At 40.7% G+C, this 22,751-nt stretch overlaps 1 protein-coding gene across 9 annotated transcripts in view; it reads left to right on the plus strand.

The window, feature by feature from the left end:
- Window positions 1-22,751, plus strand: part of myt1lb (myelin transcription factor 1-like, b) — a 129,409-nt gene that overhangs the window by 21,004 nt on the left and 85,654 nt on the right. For all 9 annotated transcript variants that reach the window (XM_088432962.1, XM_088432961.1, XM_088432965.1 and 6 more), the window contains exon 2: window positions 18,975-19,084. The gene's annotated coding sequence lies outside the window, so the exon portion shown is untranslated. The remainder of the gene's footprint in view (window positions 1-18,974; window positions 19,085-22,751) is intronic.

The raw sequence follows: 22,751 nt of genomic DNA on the forward strand, positions 1-22,751 counted from the left end.
CAAACTAAATTGTCCCTAGGTATGAATGGGTGCGTGAATAGTTGTTCATCTCTGTGTTCCCTGCAATCGGCTGGTAAGCAGTTCAGGCTGTCCCCCACCTACTGCCTGAAGTCAGCTGGGATAGGCACCAGCAAGCCTGCGACCCTTAGCCGAAATAATTCATGGATTTGGAGTCACATGTCATTAGCTTATAAGCTACAGAATGATACAAAGATGTGACAAAATGTTGAAACATCTTTAAGTCAGTCATCGGGTGAAGCAGCACAGATTTAACAATGTGAATCTCCAAGTTACCTTTTTTTTTTTAATGAAATTGCACTCACGGGCTTACGCATATAGTTTTGCTAATACTGAATACTAGTTTAACAAAATACAACTCTTATCAATGTTGCCATGTGGCCTGTTTTTTATTTTGCAATGTTTACAAACCATCTTCATTATATAAGTAATCAGACCGTCCTGTATATCTGTAGGGCTGCATAAATTGATGTTGGGTAGTGATGAAACAACATTTTTTTCATATTTTCCTTGTTGAAAAACAAATGTAAACCATGTTTTTGTTGTTGTTGTTGTTTTTAAAGGGGATGAGTATGAAGAATTGCACTGTCCTGAGCAACATTCCATGTATATCTGTTTTAAGGACGTACGTACACGCTTGCTGTTCTACTCTGTGCTTGCTGATACAAATGTCTGTGTGCGTTTGTGTGTACGAGAACCCAGGCGCCTGGAGCCTATTTGCAGGCAGGAGGGAGGACTCGATGGCGTGTGGGCGTCAAGCTCAGGGCACCTAATTACAGCAACGTCTCCCACAGCCTGCCCGTGTCTCCCTTAGCCCCCCATGTTTGGGTGCATTTTCCCTGGCAGAGTCACATGATACGCACCCCTTATCTCTGAAGCTTTGGTCTCCGGAGGACCCTACCTTAGCACAAAGCAGCGCCACGACTGATTAGCCATCTTAAATGAGATCCCCAGCTAGCCGTCTAGTCTCTTTGTTGACAGTTGTCGTTTAGCGTCATAGCCTAATCCGTTGATTTCTATATGATGGATGAAAACATCTTTGGGGACGTCATTTGGACTATGTGGGTAACTAGTTGAGGCAGAATCTGGCGACCCATGCATGTCAGCCCAAAACGGCATCAAAAGTGGGCTTTTGTATGATCTGTTCCATTCTTTTGATACACTGGTGATGTACAGTTCACTAATTGGTGGTTATTAGGGAGCTTGCTGGAAGAGGCTATTTCACCCTTTCCCCTCCAAAAGGACAGCAGCTTACTTTCATCTTGTTTCAGAGGATGAAAACGCAGAGACAGTGTGCAAGGATGGGATGGATGCCTATAATGGCAATTAATTATTCGGTTATTTGTTTGCTCACCAATAGTGGAATGGAGGCACAGATGTTGAAATTGGGGGCGCTTTAAAACACCGAATGGTGTTTTTGTGGTGTCTACGCAATTAATGGCTGAGGAGGACAGAGTCCCAAAGTGACAGTGACTAGCAAGAGATGGACTTTGTTGGAATGAGAGGGAAAGAAACAAAGACTGACACAGATAACATCCGTCAGTGTAGCACGAACGTGGTCAGGTTTATCATTCTAAAAAGAGGGATATCCACACCCCCTCCCATCTCCTCTCTCGCTTCAGCATTCTCTTCCAAAAGCTGGGAACCAATAACTGGGCCAACCCACATTAGGGATTAGCTATCTGGCTGCAGAGGACTTTGAATGTGCACATAGCAAGCTGCGTGCTTCATGTGGGAATGACTGTAAACACACACAGAGGTGTCAGGGAGAAGAAAGGCACAAAGCGAGATAGATGGGCTTCCCTCTGCGCTGCACACCATTTCATGGGAGATATTTTAATATGATACCTTACAAAGGGAATGCGCTATTCCTGCATTAGATAGAGCGTGGCAATTTTAAAATTTGATACAGTGATATGCTGTGAAAATCATAACAAAGTATGTTCATTGCAAATTGACGAATAACTGGCAATACAGAGATTAATGAATATGAGCATAGGCACATGTAAATAATATGCATTTATTTAGGGTGGACTTCCACTTAAATTCAAAAGGTTGAATCATATGGGAGATATTAATATTTGAGTTAATCTCTTAGCAATAGAAATTCATACTTTATTGTCGGGCCAAGTAAATAACATTTCTCTGTGTATGCTAAATGAACAGTGGCGAATTGCTCTTTTGTTTATGAAACTGTGTCCTATGCATAGTACAAATTGTTCTTTTTTTTTCCTCGTCCACCTGTGGACAGCAGTGCAGGGCGGAAGCCAGTAACACCAGCAAAGAACAGCACACTTTTTTTATTTTCAAAAATGCATAATTTCAATAACCTTTGCACCATGCGTTCTTGTTCCCCCTCCATCTGTCTCTCTTTTCCTCTCTGCCTCTCATCTATTCTTTTGTTCTCGGTCCATTAGAGTTGTCCTTGACTAGCGAGCAAGAGAGTGCATTGCAGCCTTTAGTCGCTTTAGTTGAGACGAGCCATTCAAACCCTCCTTTGCTCTCCTGTTGTAGAAAGAATAGGGGCGGATATGGGGGAGACATCCAAAAAGGATAGTGACAAAATAGAGGAGAATCCTTTTTCAATTGAAAAAACATCTTCCACAAGCCACACAGAGCTGTGAATGACACAGGATGAGTATAATCAAGAAGTTTCTCGAGCTCTTGGCATACTTTTTGAGCAGACCGTAAATAACATACATCGGCTCACAATCTGGACATTTTAAGAGGCTCATTATAGGTCAGAGGTGTCCAAAATTCGGCTATGGGGCCATCTGTGGACCATTATCCATTTTTCAGTGGTCCGTAGCATAGCTTAAAAATTTGATTTGGCATGGCGTGCAAGTCTAGTGATTGAAAAGACTGGGTGCGTCCACTACTAATTTATTTGACATACTGCAGAGCTTTTCGGAATACATAAGACTATTATTATGGTCGGCATTTCTGACTCAAAAATAAAGGTTCTTATCAAAGCAAATTATTTTCATTTTAAAAGCTAAAAACATTTCTTCCACTTATTGCTCTGTGTTAAAGTCCGATTTACCTCATTAATAATCTTAAAGTAATGGTTTTAAAGATGGTACTCTGCTCTTCGCTTCAGTCTTGATTCAGAACGTAACGATGGGATTCAGCTGCTTTTTAGTGGAGGGGTGGAGCTATTCTTGTGACAATTCAGGTCCATTGGCCACACCAAAAAATTTGGAAAACTCCTCAACACGTTATCACAGTCAACAGAAAGCTGTTACGTAACCTTTTATCACAGTAACTATCAATAGAGCAATTATAGAATTGTTTGCATAATTGATTTTATCATGTTTGATAAATTCAAAGTCAAATAATTTCAAGGTGGCCACTGTGCAAATATTTTTTTTTTTCTGAGTGGCCCTAAAACAAAGAAGCGTGTACACCAATATAGAATATTTTCACAAAAAGCCTTTGTTTTTTTTCCCCACTTGTTTGGCTTATTGGTCAGATTTGAACGTAGAAATTGAACTTGGGTGAGGAAGCCAAGCAGACCTACCAGGTGGTAGTCTGGGGATTATTCCAGGCCCCAGTCACTCACAAATCTGGTTTGACCTGCAAAGACACAACGGCACAAACGATAGGCGTTAGACGATAGTACTGTGAAAAGCAGACGGACAGATCAGGCCCAACTGCAGCTACACCCTGCAGCGATTTGGAAAAATCCATACATTTGACCAAAATTCCCAAAAGCAGACACACCCCTGGGTGTGGCCTATTCCTTTTGTCAATCTGATGCGGGTTCAGTCAGAATTGCGAGGTTGTGTCCAGTCTATAAATGGATATGGGTGTCGTCATTTACGCACTCCCATAAATAACTCGATTCAAGTTTGCCTTGGAGGTTAATGATGATTTATCTGCTCAAGCACCGAGATTGAGAAAAATCATAAAATATTTTATATCTGAAACGACTCATTATTTCATTCCTGTCATGTCAGTAAATCTTTTTCAAAGTGAGTTGCGACAGGTATAAAATGCGGCGAGGAGATGATGTATGTACTTTTATAAAGCACCTTGACAGAGCAAAAAACAGATGGCATGCAAGCAAATAAACAGGCAGACATATAGGTGGCAAAGCAAACAGATGATGAATAGACAGGCGGCGAGTCGGGCAGATTGGCTGAGCGACGGACAGCCTGGCTGCTTTCCGGCAGAGAAGTACTGGCCAGAAAGAGTCGCTGGCAGGCGGACGTGCAGATGGACAGAGCCGGAGACACAAAAGCAGAGGGATAATGGAGGGAGAGAGGGAGACAGGCTGGCTGGACCAAAGACAAGCAAGCAGAGCTGCAGACATGCACCATTGGTAGCAGGACAGGCAGTTGGCGTAAGGAGACGCAGGGACAGCAAATGCCTTTGGCAGAGCGGGAGAGCGAGGTAGAGCTGAAATAGAGCTGCAGAGAGGGAGAGAGAGGATGAGGTCAGAGCACGGTTGGCTGCCTGACTGTTGATCTGTGTGGCACTGGGCTGGCAGAAGATTCTCCTCAGGGACAGAGCAGCTCCACACAGCCTCCTGCTCCATCCTTCCATTGCTCCATCCTTCAGCAGGACTGAAAGCTAAGCCTGAGAGGAGACTTTTAGTTCGCGTGCACGTCTCCAGTGTGAAGCCAGGGTAACGATTGCTGTCGAATGATGGCTTGGGGTGATCGAAAAAGCAAGGAAATCAGCATCCTTACCATAACTTCAACAATTCTAGATTTTCTGTACATTTTCGTCTTTGTTGTCTGTAATGCAAGACTCTGTGAAATAAACCAATACACTGTAACTGCATGGCAAAAGGCTACATTTACCTTACTTTTTTTTTTTTTAAATACTAATCCAAGGTGAACCTGTAAGTGACGACCTGAATCAAATTCTCAAAATTGCTAGAAGGGATTAGGGTATATCTGTTGGGTGTTTTTCGTTTGCAGTGACTTTATTATATGTGGACTCATTTTGACAATAACGTAAACAACAACTCACGTAAACACTGAGGAAAAGAAGATGTTTTTCCATGATGACTGAGTGAGTGAGTGAGTGAGTGAGTGAGTGAGTGAGTGAGTGAGTGAGTGAGTGAGTGAGTGAGTGAGTGACTGAGTGAGTGAGTGAGTGATGGAGCGAAAAGAAAGAGTGAGAGGGAGGGAGAGCAACGAAAGAGAAAGAGTGAAAGTGAGCCTTGCTGCAGGCTGCAAAGCTGCTCCAAATGTCCATCTGCTGGGTTCACAATCCACCTGAGCCTGCTCACACATGCGCAGATTTACAAACTCACACACTCACAAGCACCCACACAAACTTGCAAACACACAGATGCAGCTGCACCCATTTTAACACATAAACACACACACATACACACACAAACACAATCAGGTCACAGTATACGTTTTATAGATCTAAGCACTGTCGGTTCACACATTCTAAAAATTTGGATATAAAGAAAAAAAATCCCATCAGTTTAAAGTACAATTACATTTTCCTCATTTCATATACTGCACGAACAGCCTGTAAGAAGAGGCTCAAATATAATTGCAGAAACTGATTGTATACACCCCACAGTGAATGCGCTTTCTAACTTGAGCAGCACTCAGACCTATGTTCAGTTTCACAGCCATTTGCATAAAAACATCCCACCTTACCATGAGCTGTCACCTCAATGTGGCTGCAATATGCAGGGTGATCGCAACCTAACAAGTTTGCTGAAAAGGTTCCAAAAATGCACATATACATATTTCACAACAGGTGTTACGAAATGTACAGTATGTGGGGTGGGCGAAAGAAACACTACTTATGCGCAACAAAACAAACAGTATACTGCTGTATATCTTCACCAACTTGCATTTACATGCAATTTTAGTTTTTCCATCAAGCTCACCCTTAATCAAGCAAAAGGCCCAACCTTACAAATGGTGAAGTTTTGGTATGTCAAACAAATATTTTTTCTTGATAAAACAATTGATTATTTTAGTGCTACTGTAGCACAAGTCACTCCTTGCACTAATGACCATCAATAGTACTTTCAAAGTCATTTGGTCCAACTGCGCTTAACTCCATTATAGATTCCTAACCAAATTCTAATACAGTTTATGTAAAAGAGGGTAGGCAGTAGTTGTGCTATGTAACTGCTTCTGAATGATCAAGAGTCTCAACTGCATACAGAGAGGCCAGGTCTCCTAAATTCACGTAAAAAGTTCATGAAAACCATAGAAAATAGCGGCACAAAGCCATGACATACCGTCAAATTTCAAATACGAAAATTCCTCAGGGGACGTTTGTGGACTCTGTGGCTACAGAAGCTAACCTTTGGGACATGGAATGTCACCTCTCTGGCAGGGAAGGAGGTTGAGTAGGTGTGTGAGTCAGTGAGAATCCAACTAGATATACAGTCGTCATACACATCCCTATGGACAACTTGGGCTTGGGTACCTCTTGAGATGGGGAGGACTCTCTTCATCTCTGGTTGCCCATTGTGAAAGATGCAGAGCAGGTATGGTCATATTTATTCCTACCAATGTTGGGGTTTATCCCAATGGACTACAAAGTACCATCACTCTGGCTTCATGTGGGGGATGCGTACTGACTGTTTTTCATGCTTATAGACCAGACAGCAGTTCAAAGCACCCACCCTTTTTGGAGTTTTAAGAGGGCATCTTCGAGAGTACTCCCACCGGAGACCTTCTCATTCTACTTGGGGACTTCAATGCTCACGTGGGTAAAGACAGTGAGACATTGAAGGGCGTGACTGCCAGCCAGACCGGCAGACCCAAAGGTATTGCAAGGTTCTACTGGGAACGTCTGGCAGAGTTCCCCTGTCAGAAGGAGTTTCAACTTCCACAGGCAGAATTTCTCACATGAGAAAGTAGATTTTGGACACTCTGGGGTGGACTCTCCTATCTCTGGGGTTGAAGGCAACGTTAAAAAACTTTTTGATGGTTAGGCCCTGGGGATGGATTGGAGATCCTTAAGGCTCTGGATGTTGTGCTGCTGTCCAGGACAGGACATGCCTTGCCAACATTGCATGGACATCGAGGATAGTACCTATGGATTGGCATTTCGTGGTGATCTCCCTTTTAAGGAAGTGTGCTCCATCCATAGAGGAATCACATTTCTAAGCTTGCGTGGTAAGGTCTTTACAGGTGTGCTGGAAAGAAAGTCAAATCCCAGAATCAAGAGTGGCACTGTGGTTTTTGTCATGACCATGAAATAGTGGACCAGCTTTTCACTCTCAGCAGAATCCTTAAGTGTGCATCAGAGTTCACACAAAGGTCTTCAACTTTTTTGTGGATTTGAACAAGACAATCTTTTTTATCCCATGGGGGGGTTCTGGAGGTGATGATTTGGGAGTATGGAGTGCCAAACCCTCTCATATTGGCTGTTAGACAAATATAAATTTGATATCATCCATTTGGTTCGCAGTGCCAGAAGTAAGTCACCTTAATTTCCATTGAGGAATGGACTCTGCCAAGGCTGCCCTTTTCACAGATTTTGTTCATCAGATCTCTACATTTTGCAATTGATGTGGTACTTTTGGCTTCTTTAAGCTGTGATCTCCAACTCTCATTGGAGTGATTCACAGCCGGGTTTGAAGCTGTGGGATAAAAATCAGTACTTTCAATTCGGAGACCATGATCCTCGGTCGTAAAAGGGTGGAGTGCTCTTTCGGTTGGGGATAAGATCCTACCCCAAGTGGAGGCAATCAAATACCTTCGGGTCTCTTTCACGAGTGAGGGGAAGGATGGAATGGGGGATTGACAGACAGACGGAAGCATAATCTAGTGTAATGGGGACTCTGTATTGGTCTTTCGTGGTGGAGAAGGAGCTGAAACAAAAGACAACGCATTCGACTTACTGGTCACTGTTCTTTTCTGTTCATGGATATGGTCATGAGTTGTGGTTTGTGACTAAAAAGAGAAGATCCCTGAAACAAGTTGCTGAAATGAGTTTCTTTTGTAGACGGTCTGAGCTTTCCCTTAGCGATAGGGTGGTTTAAACCCCTGTTCTACAGAATAATAATGAATATGTTGTCTCATATGGTAATCTAGTAGGGCATCTCGGGTCACAGTTCAGGGACCCCAGTTTAAATCCACTTCGCTCTCTATGTGGAGTTTGCATGGGATCTGCGTGGATCTCTCCGGGCACTCCGGCTTCCTCCCACTCTCCAAAAACATGCATGGAATGTGTATTAGACATCCTAAATTGCTCTTAGGTATGATTGAGTTTGTGAATGTTTGTTCATCACCGTGTGCCCTGCAGTTAACTGGCAACCTGTTCAGGGTGTCCCCAACCTCATACCCGAAGCCAGCTGGGATAAGCACCAGCAAGCTTGCGACTCTTGTTAGGATAAGCGGCTATAGAAAATGGATGGATTGATGTCATCTAAAAAATAAATACCGTGAATAGGTTTAGTTTTCAATACATTGACTCAGTATTTCTGTCAGATTCTCTCAAAATCATTCTCAAAATCAGGTGGACTCGGACTCAGACTACAATGGAAAAAAATGTCCAATTCAATGAACTCTGACTCGTATTTTAGCAGTGAGTGAGGGGGCATTCTCTATTCTATTATGCTGTTATTTTTGGTGCCACAGGATACCCAGTGACTGCGTAGTCACTTGTCAGTGACTAATGTGTTTGTGTGATCAACAAGGGTAGGTTGCCTCCCCACAGTAAGACACTTGTGTGTGTGTAAGAATGTGTGTTCATGGACACCTTTCAGATTAATGTAATTTGTTGTCATACTTTACCTTTGGACCGTGCGTGCGTGCGTGTGTGTGTGTGCGTGTGTTTGTGTGTGTGTCAGAGTAAAAGAGAGATGGCATGTGTGTACAGTAGCTGGGTGTTCTCTCCTTTTCTGTCTCACATCCTTTTTGCCCCCCCCCCCCCCCCCCCCCCCCCCCCCCGCAGTGATCAGTGAGTGCTTTTCTGTTTGTGTGAGCCTGCATTTGTGTGTGCAACTGAATGTTAATGACTATGATGCTGTGGGTTTGCATGCCTCTGTGGTTGTGCCTGCTTCATTGCCTATGCTGACATACAGCATCGAAAGTTGTGGGTACCGTGTGTGTGTGTGCCTCTGTTGTCATCCCTGGGTAAAGCCTCAGGACAAATCGGGTCATGTGACAGGCAAGCCTCCCTATCTATCTGCAGCCTGCATCATTGGTATTCTGGGTCGACACTGGCAGCGATGTGGGTGGGGGAGAAGAAAAGGAAGAGAGGGGAAATAAATGGGTGTAAAACCGGGAAGCTGCTACTGTATATTTATTGAGATAAAGATATACTTTCTCATAAGATTACACCAAAACAGGAATGCATTGATTCAAACTGTTGCAGTATGTTGCTTGCAGACTGTCTAAAATGCCACAAAATGTGCACTCAAATAGTGCGTCTGCCGACCATAAGTATAATGACATTATAGACTATTAGTATATAGAGTGATTTTCTATTTAACATTATGAACATTTTCATAATTGAACACATTTCCTGAACATATATATTCAGCAACATTGGGTGCGGAACTTCATTATTCACTCTATCTGAACCACCCACCATCACATCTGAAGTCAATGAGAATGAGCGAGAGAAAAAGACAAATTTGGGAATGGGAGAAACTCAAGGAGTGGAGAACAATAGAGCTCAGTGCATTTCAAAGTGGGTGCTGTTAAACCACGCCAACGTGCAAACAAGTGTCCATATTCGTACAGTAAATACATGAATATACACAAGGCAACATCAGTAATCAGGATATTTCATGGTAAACTGAACCAGAGGCACCATGCGTGCCACGGGCATATATATAGGCTCCCGTAGTTATATAAATTCCATTCGTCACACTGAGGAAAAATGAGTCTGTGCTCCTCCACATTGTCTAACTACTACAGTACATGCATGAGCATCACAGAGCGTCTTTGAACATGTGGCTTCTGATAGCCTGCCAGCTGGGTAGTCAGTCTTACCAGTGACTGGTCTTCTGCTAGCGACAGCTAGGTAAAAATGATTTCCACATTCTGTATATTGGACACTCAAATTTGGCATAATTGGACTGAAATAAACCATACTGTGCAAGGCTCATAGGATCTTTATTTTTGTAATTTTCGGGAGCATTTTTTTTTTGTAGATTAATTACGGGAAGCCAATTTTTTTCAAACAAAAATAATGTAACTTTATTAACAAGAATTATATTCATTCGTAATAATGTTAATTGCATCAGCGGCCTTTTTTCTGTCTGGTTGAAATGTCTGACTGCATTTGAAAACACCATGTGTCTCATCCTCACATTAGCACCTACTGTAGTGAAGACTTGTGCCAAGCCAATGACAGCGTAAATGAGGAGTGGTTTCATGACACCCGTAATCAGCGATTGAATATGATCTATTAATGGCGATGTGTTGATGTTGGTACCTATGCAATGCAATAATTTGAGATGAAGAGTCGCGGAGACAAGTCAAGCTAATTGGTATGCAACCCCCGCTCTGATGGGCAACTTGAAAATAAGAGCCTACTAAGGCTATTGTATTGACAACCACTTGGGGTGTTTATTTTGAAGTTGGCCTATGTAGCATGTTGATGACGTGTAATTTTCTTGCAGCTTTCTTGACATGTCGATGCACTCCAAATAAACATCAATATCAGAAGATAAGATAAAAGCAAAATCTTTGTATATTTTTTTAGGTACTCATATTACTCAAGGACTTATTTCACTCTTAGTTCCCAAAATCCTCCCAGACATGCGATTCACATGACCCAGGTGGGACGGTTGGCGGGCACAAGATTCTTAATTTAGCGATTCCTTAAGTTTACATGAGGAACACAGTATTTTTTTTTTTTTTTAATTTGAGGTGTCCAATTGAAAATTGTGAGCAATCAAATGGTGCCCAGCTATAGGAACAGTATCTATAAGCAAAATTAAAATTGTTTATATGCGTCAGGAGGCTGCTAAAAGAACCACCCATGATACATTGTCCTACACTTAAGATACTGAGTCGTGTTTTTGGTACCTGCTGTTCAGTGTGCTCTAGTTTGCTTCATTTATATTGTGGCAGTTTCACTTTTTGCTTCAGCATTGACAGTTGTTGTGCTGTAATAATAACAATATGTATATTTTATTTGCAGACACCAAAAGTTGCCAAACAATTCATTAATAAAAATGATGACAACAGCTTATCCCATATAAATAAAATGATAACATTAATATGATGGCTTGAAAATAGGAGTATAGGTAAGGGGGTTCCACAGTTATGACAAGGACTCAAAGGGAAGAAATGACCTAATTTTTAATTTTGTTTGACCAACAGCCATTGCAGGTTTCTCAATAACCAGAATGAATAGAGTTACAATAATGTAGACATGGTGTGAGAAAGGTGTTGTTACGGATGGCAGTCATGTAGGGCTAGCGTCCCCAATCACCGACCCGCGGACCGGTTCCGATCCATGGATCAACTGGTCCCGAAATACACCCGAAATGATGTTTTGGAAATGATTTAGTTTAACGGTTCCTACATTTCTGCTTGATATTTGTTTTTTTGGCACTGCTTCTGGCCGCTGTTGATATTACATACATAGTCAGAAGGATGATGTAGTTTTTAAAGTAGTAGCAACAGCAGCATTTTTTGAGGTTTTAGTCGTAGAACAAATCAAATCAACCAATCAAACAAAATGGTACAACGTCTCTGATGAATAAATTTAATTACGTTAAACAACAGTTGTATTCTGTGGATTATTTGAGATTGTATTTTGACATTAAAGATGGAGTTTCACTTCACTTCCAGTGCTAGGGTAGGGCTGGAAAAAATGTTTTAAAACTTGCAATTATTACAATAGCTGAGGGTAATAAGGCTAACTACTTTTAGACTTAGTGGCTACACTCTTAAAAGAATTGGGTTAAAATAAAATCCAATTATGAGTGAAAAAATAACCAATTTGTTACTACTTTACTGGTTATTTAAAAAAAACAGCCCCTTAAAATGAAGTGTTTTGCGGAAGACAACCTCAAACAACTACTTTTTTTTACTCCACAGTGCAATAATAGATTTTCCTAATGTTTTAATTAATTTATATTATTAAATGTTAGGCACGTTGATCGCTAAATAAACACATTTTCCCACCTGAAGTGAAATGCTTCATATGTCAAAGTAAGAGCATAACACAGGAAGTGATGCCAACCATGGGAATGCTGTCAACACCAGCTTTCTTTGTCACTTGTTCATGTCCACATTTGATTATTGGTAATATAAACCTAAAGGACACAAGTTACCTTTAGGAGTGTTTGTGAGTGTGAATGGTCTGAAACAACAGATAAAAAAAAAATATATATATATATATATATATATATATATATATATATATATATATATATATATATATATATATATATATATATATATAGCACATGGCACAGGGGTCTGGGTTTGCTTCATACAACTGCTTATATAAATTTGTCAAAATGGAAATTACTTTTTTTTTTTTGGCTAGTATTTTTAGTGTTAAGAATGAAAAGAACATTTTGTTTCAAATAGCAGTTATTACATGTGACCTGACTGACATCAATCCATGGCCCTTTGACGTATTGGGGACCTTTCATATTGTGGCGCTCATGCTTTTCTATTGGAGTCCCTCTGACGTGCTTGATTGTGTGGTCATCTATATGTACTGTTGTGCTGTGGCCTTTCCAAGTCAAGCCTCCGTAACAGTCTTACTGTTGCTGCTGGGGATAAGTCACGTTTCCCCCATCTCAGTGATTCATAAACACACGCACAAGCACTCACATATATTTGCTATGTTGTTCGCTTCCCAGTCTGATAATCAGCCCCACATACGCATGCTTACACACACGCTCACACACCTTTCTACAAAGAGAGAAAGAGAGTGAGAGAGGGAAGGAAAGACAGCAAGCCTCATCAAGTAATTAAGGCCCTAGCTGTCCCTTGGAAATTAAAGGCATGGTCCTTTGCGCTCTCAAGCTCTCTGTCTCACTCTTTTTCTTATCACACTAGCCTGATTGCTGTCTGGCTTCTCTGCGCACCTGAGTATTCCTCCATGTCTCCCCAGCAGCCAACTAACAGTGCATTGTGGTGACCATTACCACATTGTGGGTAATTGCAGCAACGCCTCACACTGTTGTTTCTGCTCACTTTCTCCCCAAAAGGGCAAAAAGAAGGGGATGGATTTCACTCGACTCATATGTGTGGAAAAAGCCACGTTGCCATTCAAATGACACCCTCGTTTTTCCTGCCGCAATACACTTTGCGATACATTTGAATTCTCGTGTATCAAGTGACAGACAAGGATGTCATGTTTACATTACCGCCATCCAGTCCAGCAGGTCAAGCATACCTAGTCAGGTGTGCCTCTCACATCCTTTTAATAGGAGACTGGATCAGAAGTGGCTTTTTACTTTGGTTTGCTCGTTCTTATTGATAGGAGCGGGGGGGTCATAAAGAAACAGTCCACGTCAGTACCTCTCAGCTCCTTTCACCTTCGTGTCCCCGAGCATACTGCGGCCCAAATTATTGTGTGCAGGCTCATTCTATGGTAACAAAGAATCCTTCTTTCAGTTGCTTTATGAGATTGGTTGATTGAAAACAGTGCTTTTAGATCTCTTTGTCAGTTCGTCGGAGGGCTGGCTTGAATTTAAGCTGGTAAAATTTATACTTTGGAGAGCAATAACAAATGCTCCGCTATCCTCTCAATGAACCTCAGCTGGACTGTCTTCCGACAGCTTCAGCTCGTCATTATCAAAATGAGTGGCCCAGAAAAAGCAAAATCAAAGGACTGGATGACATGAAACATTGTGATGGCATTAAAAGAAAAGATGTCCTCATTTAGTTTTGGAAACAGTTGAATATCAATTCGTCTGGGTTTTAGTGTACTAATGCACCGCATCATACAGGCATCTCGATAGTTTGCTTAATTATTTCCGATAAGTTTGACGATCATCTCAAATATATCAAAAGGTCATGAAATTCAAGACATTTACTCTTGAAAATGCATAGCTGTGAACTGAGAGTAATTCCATCCATATCAAAACGCTGACTTAGAAAATTAAGAACTCACATGCACTTATTGAACATATCCACAGCTTTTGAGAAAATAGTGATCAAGGGCATCTTGCCGCCACTTACGTATTCTTGAGATGCTTCATCTTAAGAGTCAACCTGTGGATTTTGCTAAGAATAGATGACATATTTTTAAGTAACCAAACGTTGCCTTGATGCAGATTTGTTGTTGTTTTTTTTCTCTCTTGCTTTCTGCTGCATCACTATTTATACAGTGGGAAACACATTTCATTTCTGTACTGTCCCTGTGGTGGGAATTCTGAATAGACAGTCACAGAGGAGGTCTCCCCAACATAGATAAAACATGAATCACACTAATTAACCTTTCCTCTGTCCAGCTCTGTTTTTTCATTGTATTTGAGCAGTGGTTCTCAACCTTGTCTGCCAAAAAAAGTGCTACTACTAGAAGTCTATTTATTAAAAAAAAATAAAATAAAATAAAACCAAGGCATTCAATGTTTAGCAAAGAAGTCACTATAACACAATTTATTTAAAGGATGTGTCACGTGCCAATAATTTTTGCTCTTAATTTGAAAATGAAAATGTTCTGTTCCTGTGAGGATATTAAAATGCACACCTTCAATTTGCTGTTATTTGCAGAAACTCATGTTTTATTTTACCGTGTGTCTTTGTCATATTAGTTTGATGTTGTCCACCTGCCTTTGTCAACCTGTTCCCTTGTGTCAGTCAATCAGCTCCTAATACGAATTGTGTCTTGTCCAGGTATTCATTGTCTCATCAATGTGGCTATTTTGGGTATTTAGTTCCTTTAGTTTCTTTTCAGTTCTTGTTTGCTCGATTGCCATTGTCTTCTGCCTAGTCTGTTGCTGTGGGTAGTGATGGCAAAATCAAGTTCTCTGAACCTTTTTGAACCACTGAAGAACTCCTGACATCTACTGTCAGTAAATATCATTGGATTTTTGGATTCGTTATCCAAATAAACCCTTGCAAATGTGATATGCTTTTTGTGTTTAATAATACTACTAATAATTATAATGTGATAATAAATAAAATGGCTGTAACGTAACTGTGTTTTATGAATTGTTTATTTGTATCCCTTAATATCAGTTATAAGGCTTATATTTTAATAAGGCTTTGAAGTCTTGTTTGTTATTTATATTTTCTTTGGGATTATACTTGAGTGTTTCATACTTGGCATAGTGCTATATAATGCTTGAGTAACTTAAGTGGTTTTATTGAGGAGCAACAATTTTTGCACAGTAGTAGAGCTCAGGCGATTTCTTTGTCTAATACGATCGTTTCTGAGAAATATGTCAGAGAAGTTATTTGTCCGAAATCGTGGTGACAGAGACGACGTTTCGTCCGTATTGAATGAACATGGCATGTGAGCATAATGTTGCATGTTGTTGTTACTTTATTTTGTTTTGGTTTTTATTAATCTTGCATTTTTGTTTTACTGAGTACCTTGTTTCCCTATTTTAATTTTGGCAATCGAATTACATTTTCTAGTTTACACCTGGCTTGCCACATTGCGTCCCTGCATTTGGGTCAACAACCTCTATACCTGGCTCTGGCACAGGACTCGCATAGCCTCTAAAGTGCTTCATGCAACCTCAGTGGAAGACATACACCCATTTGAGAAGCCCTGAATTAAGAAATCCTATTTCAGGTTTGAATTGTAATAAACCTTGCATGTATCTTTGTCCCTGATATTCATCTTTGCTCGCAATACAGTCGGGTCGAGTTATTGATTGAAGCAGTACAAGTGTGAAAATGCAATCATAAATGCGTCTGTAAAGAGTATCAGGTGAACCTTCCTAAATGATGTCATTGGACTTGCACACTGGGACATGCTATAAACACGGTTATGCAGTTTTGTCTGTCCTCTCTGTTCTTTGTCTCAGACTTACATGCACACCGGTCAACAGGTCTTTGATATGCAGCATAGAGAGTCAGATTCCCAGTCTGACCCTCAACATGGCCAGAAATCCATCAAACACATGGAAGTGCTCTGAAAATTGCCTGTTTCATGTGGAACATGATGACATTCCGGTGAAGAAATCATTTCTAAGTGTGTTTCTGTGTGTGTGTGTGTGTGTGTGTGTGTGTGTGTGTGTCGCACAAAGAACACAGGCTATAGAACAGAGAACGAGATTTCATCTCCTCTCTGCCTGTATACATATCTGCTAGAATGTAGGTCAGGCAGCTACAGTTTCTGTCAGAGCCTGCGAGACGAGGTTTGGTCGTGCGTGTGTGTGGGTATGTATGTGTGTGTGTTCGCCTGTTCGCTTCACATGAATAAAGCATCCCTGCATGCCCCATTGTCCTCAAGTGTCGTATGTGCGTTTTATTTAAATAATGGGTATGATTTCCGTGAGTTTGCGTGTTGGGTGTGTTTTAAAGTCCTGTCATGTACAATATGTGTCACTGGAAATGTGACAGTAGACATCACATCTCCCTGCACATAGCGCGGCAAGCGTACTCGTACAAAAGGGTTTTCATTGTTGTGTTAGCGCATGTTTGTGGTTGAGTAGCCAGTCTTTCCCAGCTATTTGTGGTTTGTTTCCTGGCTTTGATAGATATAGGAGGCCAGTGAAGGGCAGACATGGTGCTCCTCATTCTTACAAGAAAGCTCAGTGAGGTGCGCACACACACACATTCAAACTCCTGTACAATCCAGCCTTTCTTGGCAACAAAAGGAGTAGATGTGAATAGCTTCGTGCGCGTATCTGTCTGTACAGTATGTCTGTGTGTTTGCAGAATTGCTTGTGTATATGTGTGTGTGCGCATCTGTGTGTGTGCGTGTCTTTTCTGTGGGTGTGCCCCCATTGCAGTCGGAGGTCTATTATTCCCGCTCTGTACTGCGCCTGTCGCTGTCCTTGGTTTTGAAACTAGCACATAGGCGCCCATGACCAGAATACCTTCCACATATTGCACACAACCTGCAGCGGGTTGTATTGTATCCATTTCCATTGTCTTTCTTTCAATCGCTCTTTTGTCAAAGCCCCCACACTCTTTTTTTTCACACATACAGACAAACACCAGGGGAATGTAGGATGTGTCCTGATTAAGAGTCAGAGAGCTGTGATTTGTCATCAGCCCCCACATGAAGACCTTCATCAGAGGACAGAGCCAACACTTACACCCTGATTATAATGACCAGGAGGCCAGGATGCCTGTGCCATGTGGGAGAGAACAAGATATAACAGTGTAGACTAAAGTTATTAGGATACCAATCATATCAAGCTGCGCATCAGCGAAAACCATTGTCCTTCATTTGATGAAGTGATGGGTAAAAAACATTGATAATGCAAGCAAAAAAGCCCATTAAGTAAGTCCATTAAGTATCAAAATATCGCAGCACCATCCATCCATCATATTATTTGCTCATCCTCACAAGGGCCGCAAGCATGCTGGAGGCTATCCCAGCTGTCAGCAGGGAGCGGGCAGGGCACACAATGACGGAAAAACAGTCACGCTGACACACCACAGTACAATTAGAGGGTTCAATTTACGTACCAAGCGTATTTTTGGAGGGAATGTTGGAGGAAACTGGAGTGCCTGCAGAAATTCCATGCAGGCACAGGAAGAACATGCAAAAGGGAAGGGTGGAACCGTAAGGGAAACTTTGATGATGGCACGGTATCAGACTGGTTAACACATCAGCTGCATAGTGCAGACATCACTAACATTATGTTTCCAACGGATCACGGTGTTGGTATGGAACACAATTTCTGGCAATAAATGAATATTTTTTATTCCTGGAAACCCATTTCGCCATATATTATGTTTTGATAAAGGGATTGGCCACTCATACTTGACTACGTGTAATCATTTGGCGATGTATTTTAAAACATTTTTTGCGTTGTTCTTTTATCCTTCATTGCTGGAAACGGACTTATGACAGTTAAAAAATGTGGGTTTTTTTTTTTTTTTTGTGGCATTATTATTTGTTCTCTCTGAAGCTTACAAGGAGGCTATGAGTCCGACCTCGAAAATGTAGTTTTATTTTATTTTTTTAAGATAACATCTACACATATTGTCATGAATCCCCTGATTTTGTGCAATCAAACATTGATTCACTGGCAGTGTGACGCTCTTACTGAGCAGTTGTTCAGGTGTTGGCATGATTCATTAAAATTCACAAGAAGGAAGCTGCAAAAAAACATGTGAACAACAGATGTGCTTTGGCTGTGACAAAAAGCAGGAACGTGACCTGCTGGTGCAAAGTAAAGTCCACTTTAGTGTGTAACGCTACACACCAGGCATTCTGCACACTCACTCCTTGCCTCTAGTTGTGTTTGTCCCAAAGGACCAATGATTGTTTTCTTTGGATCTGCTTTGAGATGGGCTGTGAATGACCGTTTGTGTGTGTGTATGTGTGTATAATGGCCTGTCTGCAGCTTCCCAATGTGGCTGTAATTTGTTTGTCTGAACAACATCTGCTTTCCCTCAATACATTCTTTCAATTAGCAACATCGGCGGCAACGAGACTCGCAGGCAAGCAGTGTTGAATGACACATTTATAGCCTTTGCTATCTCTGTCTTCATTTCCTGGTATTACATTTGACCTTTTTTGACAGAGAGGGACCTTTTTTTTTCTCACCCTCCCTCCCCATTTCCACCTTCTGTAACTTTGCGAAGGATGGAGATCCAAGTGGAGGAATCATGGAGGCAGGCACAGATCATTAGCTATATTTGTCCCCCACTTCCTGCGGATGATGATAGATCTAGCTAATTACCCCATGTTGCCGATGCAGATCGCATATGACAAGTGGTCGTCTCTGTGGTAGAAATCTGCGTTGGCTTCGGCGCGCGCCGCAGAACTGATGCTATATGATTATTCATGAGTTGGAGTCAAAGGAAAGGAGGAAATATCAGATGCCTCATGCGAATGTGATTGTTGTGAAAATGATTTTAATGATGTACGTTCTCCCTTTTTTTCCTTCAATGTAGAAAATGAGTCTGGAAGAGATGTGGTGAGCATTTCCTCTCCAAGTAAACGCCAGTGGGTTACTGTGGAAGAAGAGGACTGGAACAACTGTCTCGACACCAAACCATTGCAGGTAAGATTGTCCTCATCTAAACAAATGCCAATATTGTCCAATATTGTCGGAATTTCAGCTATAGCAGTGTGCACGCATACTGACAATTGGACCAAATTTGAAAATTTTTCATTTGTCAGAACAGCATGGCTACCAATGGCTGTGAAATATCATCCAACACTATCATTTTGTAATGTCTCCTATCTGTTTGAAAATCAATGAGAGTTTGACAGACTTTAGATGTTAAACATGTGTGTTGTTTCAGCTCACAACTACAAATACAAATTATTTTCTGACCACTGTAAGGTCAACCTTGAAAACATCAATATGTGGTGCGTCATTCCCATGATCCTTGGAAATATAAATCTTGGGTTACATATAAAAATCTACAGAAAGTAGGTAATCAAATTAGAGGTGCAACATCCTACTGTACATGAAGTCACTTCAGAGGTATGACAATATTTTTCTTTTTTTTAAATTACTGAAAATAAATCAGAAATGATACTCCACCATTATACTGAGTCCTTAACAGACTGTTGAATCAAAACAAAACAATCAGAAACATCCACATTTTATTTTATTTCGAAACGCAATGAGCAACACTTTGCCTGTTTTCGGACACTACGGAATTATGTGTGTCGGTTTTTGTTGACGATTTTACCGCTTGCTGTTGACTGAAAATTACACCAAAGTTGCACGCAGCTCAGGTATTGACTTCTGAATTTTGACCATGTGATTGTTACCTCCGTCAATCAGAATGTTATTTCTAGACTACAAATCACTCACTTGTCAGATAGCCTATATTTTAGGTAAAAATGTTAACATTTGTAAAAAAGATTTGACCAAAAAAATGTGTGTGGATGATTCTCACTAACAATGACCAAAGCAAGAACTCTTTCTGTGTCAAAAAAGGACAATTTACAGAAAAGGCACTTTGCTAAATCTTGAAATTAGTCCCACTGCATGCCATACCTGAAATTGTTTTTGTGTAACAGGTACCGCGACATTTCACACTGCACAACATCGGAGGAATTGACTTCCGAGGTTCCACCTACATTATTTTCCAGCTCAGCATAGTAAAGTGCCACAAGAAACAGATTTTCTATCATTACCAGCAAATAGGTTGTTGCATTGGTGTACTGATCAGAGCTCCTCATGCTCAAACCACATCAGTGTCACCCACCAGGCCATTTTTCATCCCTCGTTACAAGCTCCACAGCTCCGCAGCAGATTTCTGTCTCCATCTTGCTTGGTCGTTCACTCTCTCCGTCTCCTTCTCACACAAAGCCCACTCAGACGTGTAGATCTCCGCAGCCTTTCTCACTAATTCAGATGCACTTAGCATCGAGTTGGCACACGTTTGCTGTCACTAGATGATGCATGGCAGAGCTATTTGCGGAAAAATTTGATAATGCCGATGGAGGTTCGGGGGTTCTGTAGTGCTTCTCTGGATGGAATACCAATGTGTGAGTGTGAATCTTTTCGTGCCGTCGTACACGGGTGTGTGAGTGTGCGGGATTGGTTGCCATGTGTAAAACACAGTCTCCCCAAAACTTGAAGGTGAAACAAAGAGAAAATGATTACTGTGTGGCATGTTTTGACAGATTTCTTTTCATCCAGAATTCTAAGCGCACGCAGTTTTGTCTTAGAGTCTGTGTTTCTAATCATGTTTCATTCATGGTAGTGTTATTAATTTTGCCCTTCAAAAGGTTTTTTTGTTTGTATTTTGATATTTTTTTTTGCCTTGCTAAGATTGCATATTCATATAAGCCACAATTGAATAGTTCGCGTATAGTTTTTAGAAGCCTTAACATTACATGAAGCAATACCTAATACATTAAAGTATAGAACTTTTGATAATGAATACCTTTTATATCATAAGATCAACTTTAAAAAAAAAATGGAATATTCCCTTGATTTTGTTTCATTCTGTGCACTTTCAAGGCTAAAGCAAGGTAACTTGAAGTATTTTTTTTAAGTTTTATCCCTGCCTTTTATTCCGTCTCTAATTGGCACTTGAAAAGATGGAGTGTGCTTCCTCCTCATCTTGAACATGCAGACCAACCTTCATTTCCTTAAAGAATGCGAAGTGAGTGAGAAGAAAAAAACCCAAAACATATTAAAGAAAGTTTTACAACACGTGCTCGAGATGTAAGGATGCTTTCAGGGTCCAAACTCACATGAGGACACTTGAGGTAGACAAAAGCCACTGCTGTTGACATGATTTTTTTTTTTTTTTTGTAATTAGTTTTTTTATACATTGAAGTGATGAAAACATGTGGAACGACTAAGAACAATTTAGTGCTGAATTTCTGAGATATAGCATTAAACTAATATCCACCTTCGGAATTCACAGTGAGCATGATTCAGCCCACCTCACATTATGTACAGTAGTCTATATCTCTGTTGTTTGGCTAAAACCTCATGAGTCACTTCTGGATGAATTTTAGGTTTTTTTCAAACATGTATACTGTTGCTCAGTCCACAGATGTGGGTGTTATTTTTACAATGCAATGTTAATGGTTGAGGAAATTTTACATTTCTCGTAAAAAGTGATAACTTTGGAAATACCAGTATTCTGCCCAACGCAATGATATGTTTGCAATAAACTCTTAATGTCTCACAATGAGGAAGAAGAACTTCTACCAATCAGCACAGTAGAATAGCAAACCAGACAAACAAAAGCAAACGTTCTCATTGGCATAAAAGCATGTATAATAATTAAGGATGCGCTGAATTTTCAACCACTGGAAGGAAAGACAACTAACACCAAAACAATGTCTAAAAAATGATGTTGTGATGACCTAAAAATCACTGAGGAAAAGCATATGTCTGAATTTCATACAAGTACACAGAAGGAGAGGAATGTCGCTTGATAGGCAGCAATGCAGGAAAAAAAACATGCCCAGTTTCTATTCCTTACCTGGGATTAAGAGCAAGTCAAAAAAGACCTACCAAGTAAGATGAACAACACATGTCAGACGCCCATGGCACATTGCTAAGGCTAACATGGAAATACAGACCAGTAAATACCCGGTTGACATTGCGAAAGCCGTAGTAAGCTTTTAATTAGGGTGCCCAAATGCACACTTTTGACACCCGGTCCGGGACGTCCAGCGGTGTTTAATAAATTTATGAAAATGTCCGTTTTTCATCTTTGTATTCATTTATTTATTTATTTTTTAACGGGTCCAATTAGCATGTGTTGAAGGCAACTGACTTTTTGCACAGAATACTATTTTACGCCTGTGACATCTTCCCAGAGAGCCTGCCTGGTGGGTGGCTTTGCTGTGCTCAGGTCTGTGGATTACACTGGCGCCTGGCTAAAAAGACTCTGACACCACCAAAAAGTTTACCATTTTATTCTGTTGGTTGGTTATGAAGCTCTCAAAGAAATCCAGTACTGTGATACTTCTACAGACCTGAGTCACCATGAACCATTGAAAATATTCTCAGCTATGATTCAATATTTTAACTGGAAGAGTGGTGAGCAGGCAAAATTATTTGAAGTGTTTGTTTAATTAGTATTATTGTGATTTGATTGACATTGTTGCACTGAAAAAAGAAATGTTGACTTTCTTCAGAAGAGTTATTACTTAGAACATTCTGTCAGATTATTTATTTATTTGTCAAGTGTCCTCTTATTTGGAAATCAAAATTTGGTCCCCCTATTTTAATTCAAACTTAG

The sequence above is a fragment of the Hippichthys cyanospilos genome, chromosome 14 (genome assembly GCF_059441005.1).
Source record: "Hippichthys cyanospilos isolate Australia breed blue-spotted pipefish chromosome 14, RoL_Hcya_1.0, whole genome shotgun sequence".
In the NCBI taxonomy this organism is placed as follows: domain Eukaryota; kingdom Metazoa; phylum Chordata; class Actinopteri; order Syngnathiformes; family Syngnathidae; genus Hippichthys; species Hippichthys cyanospilos.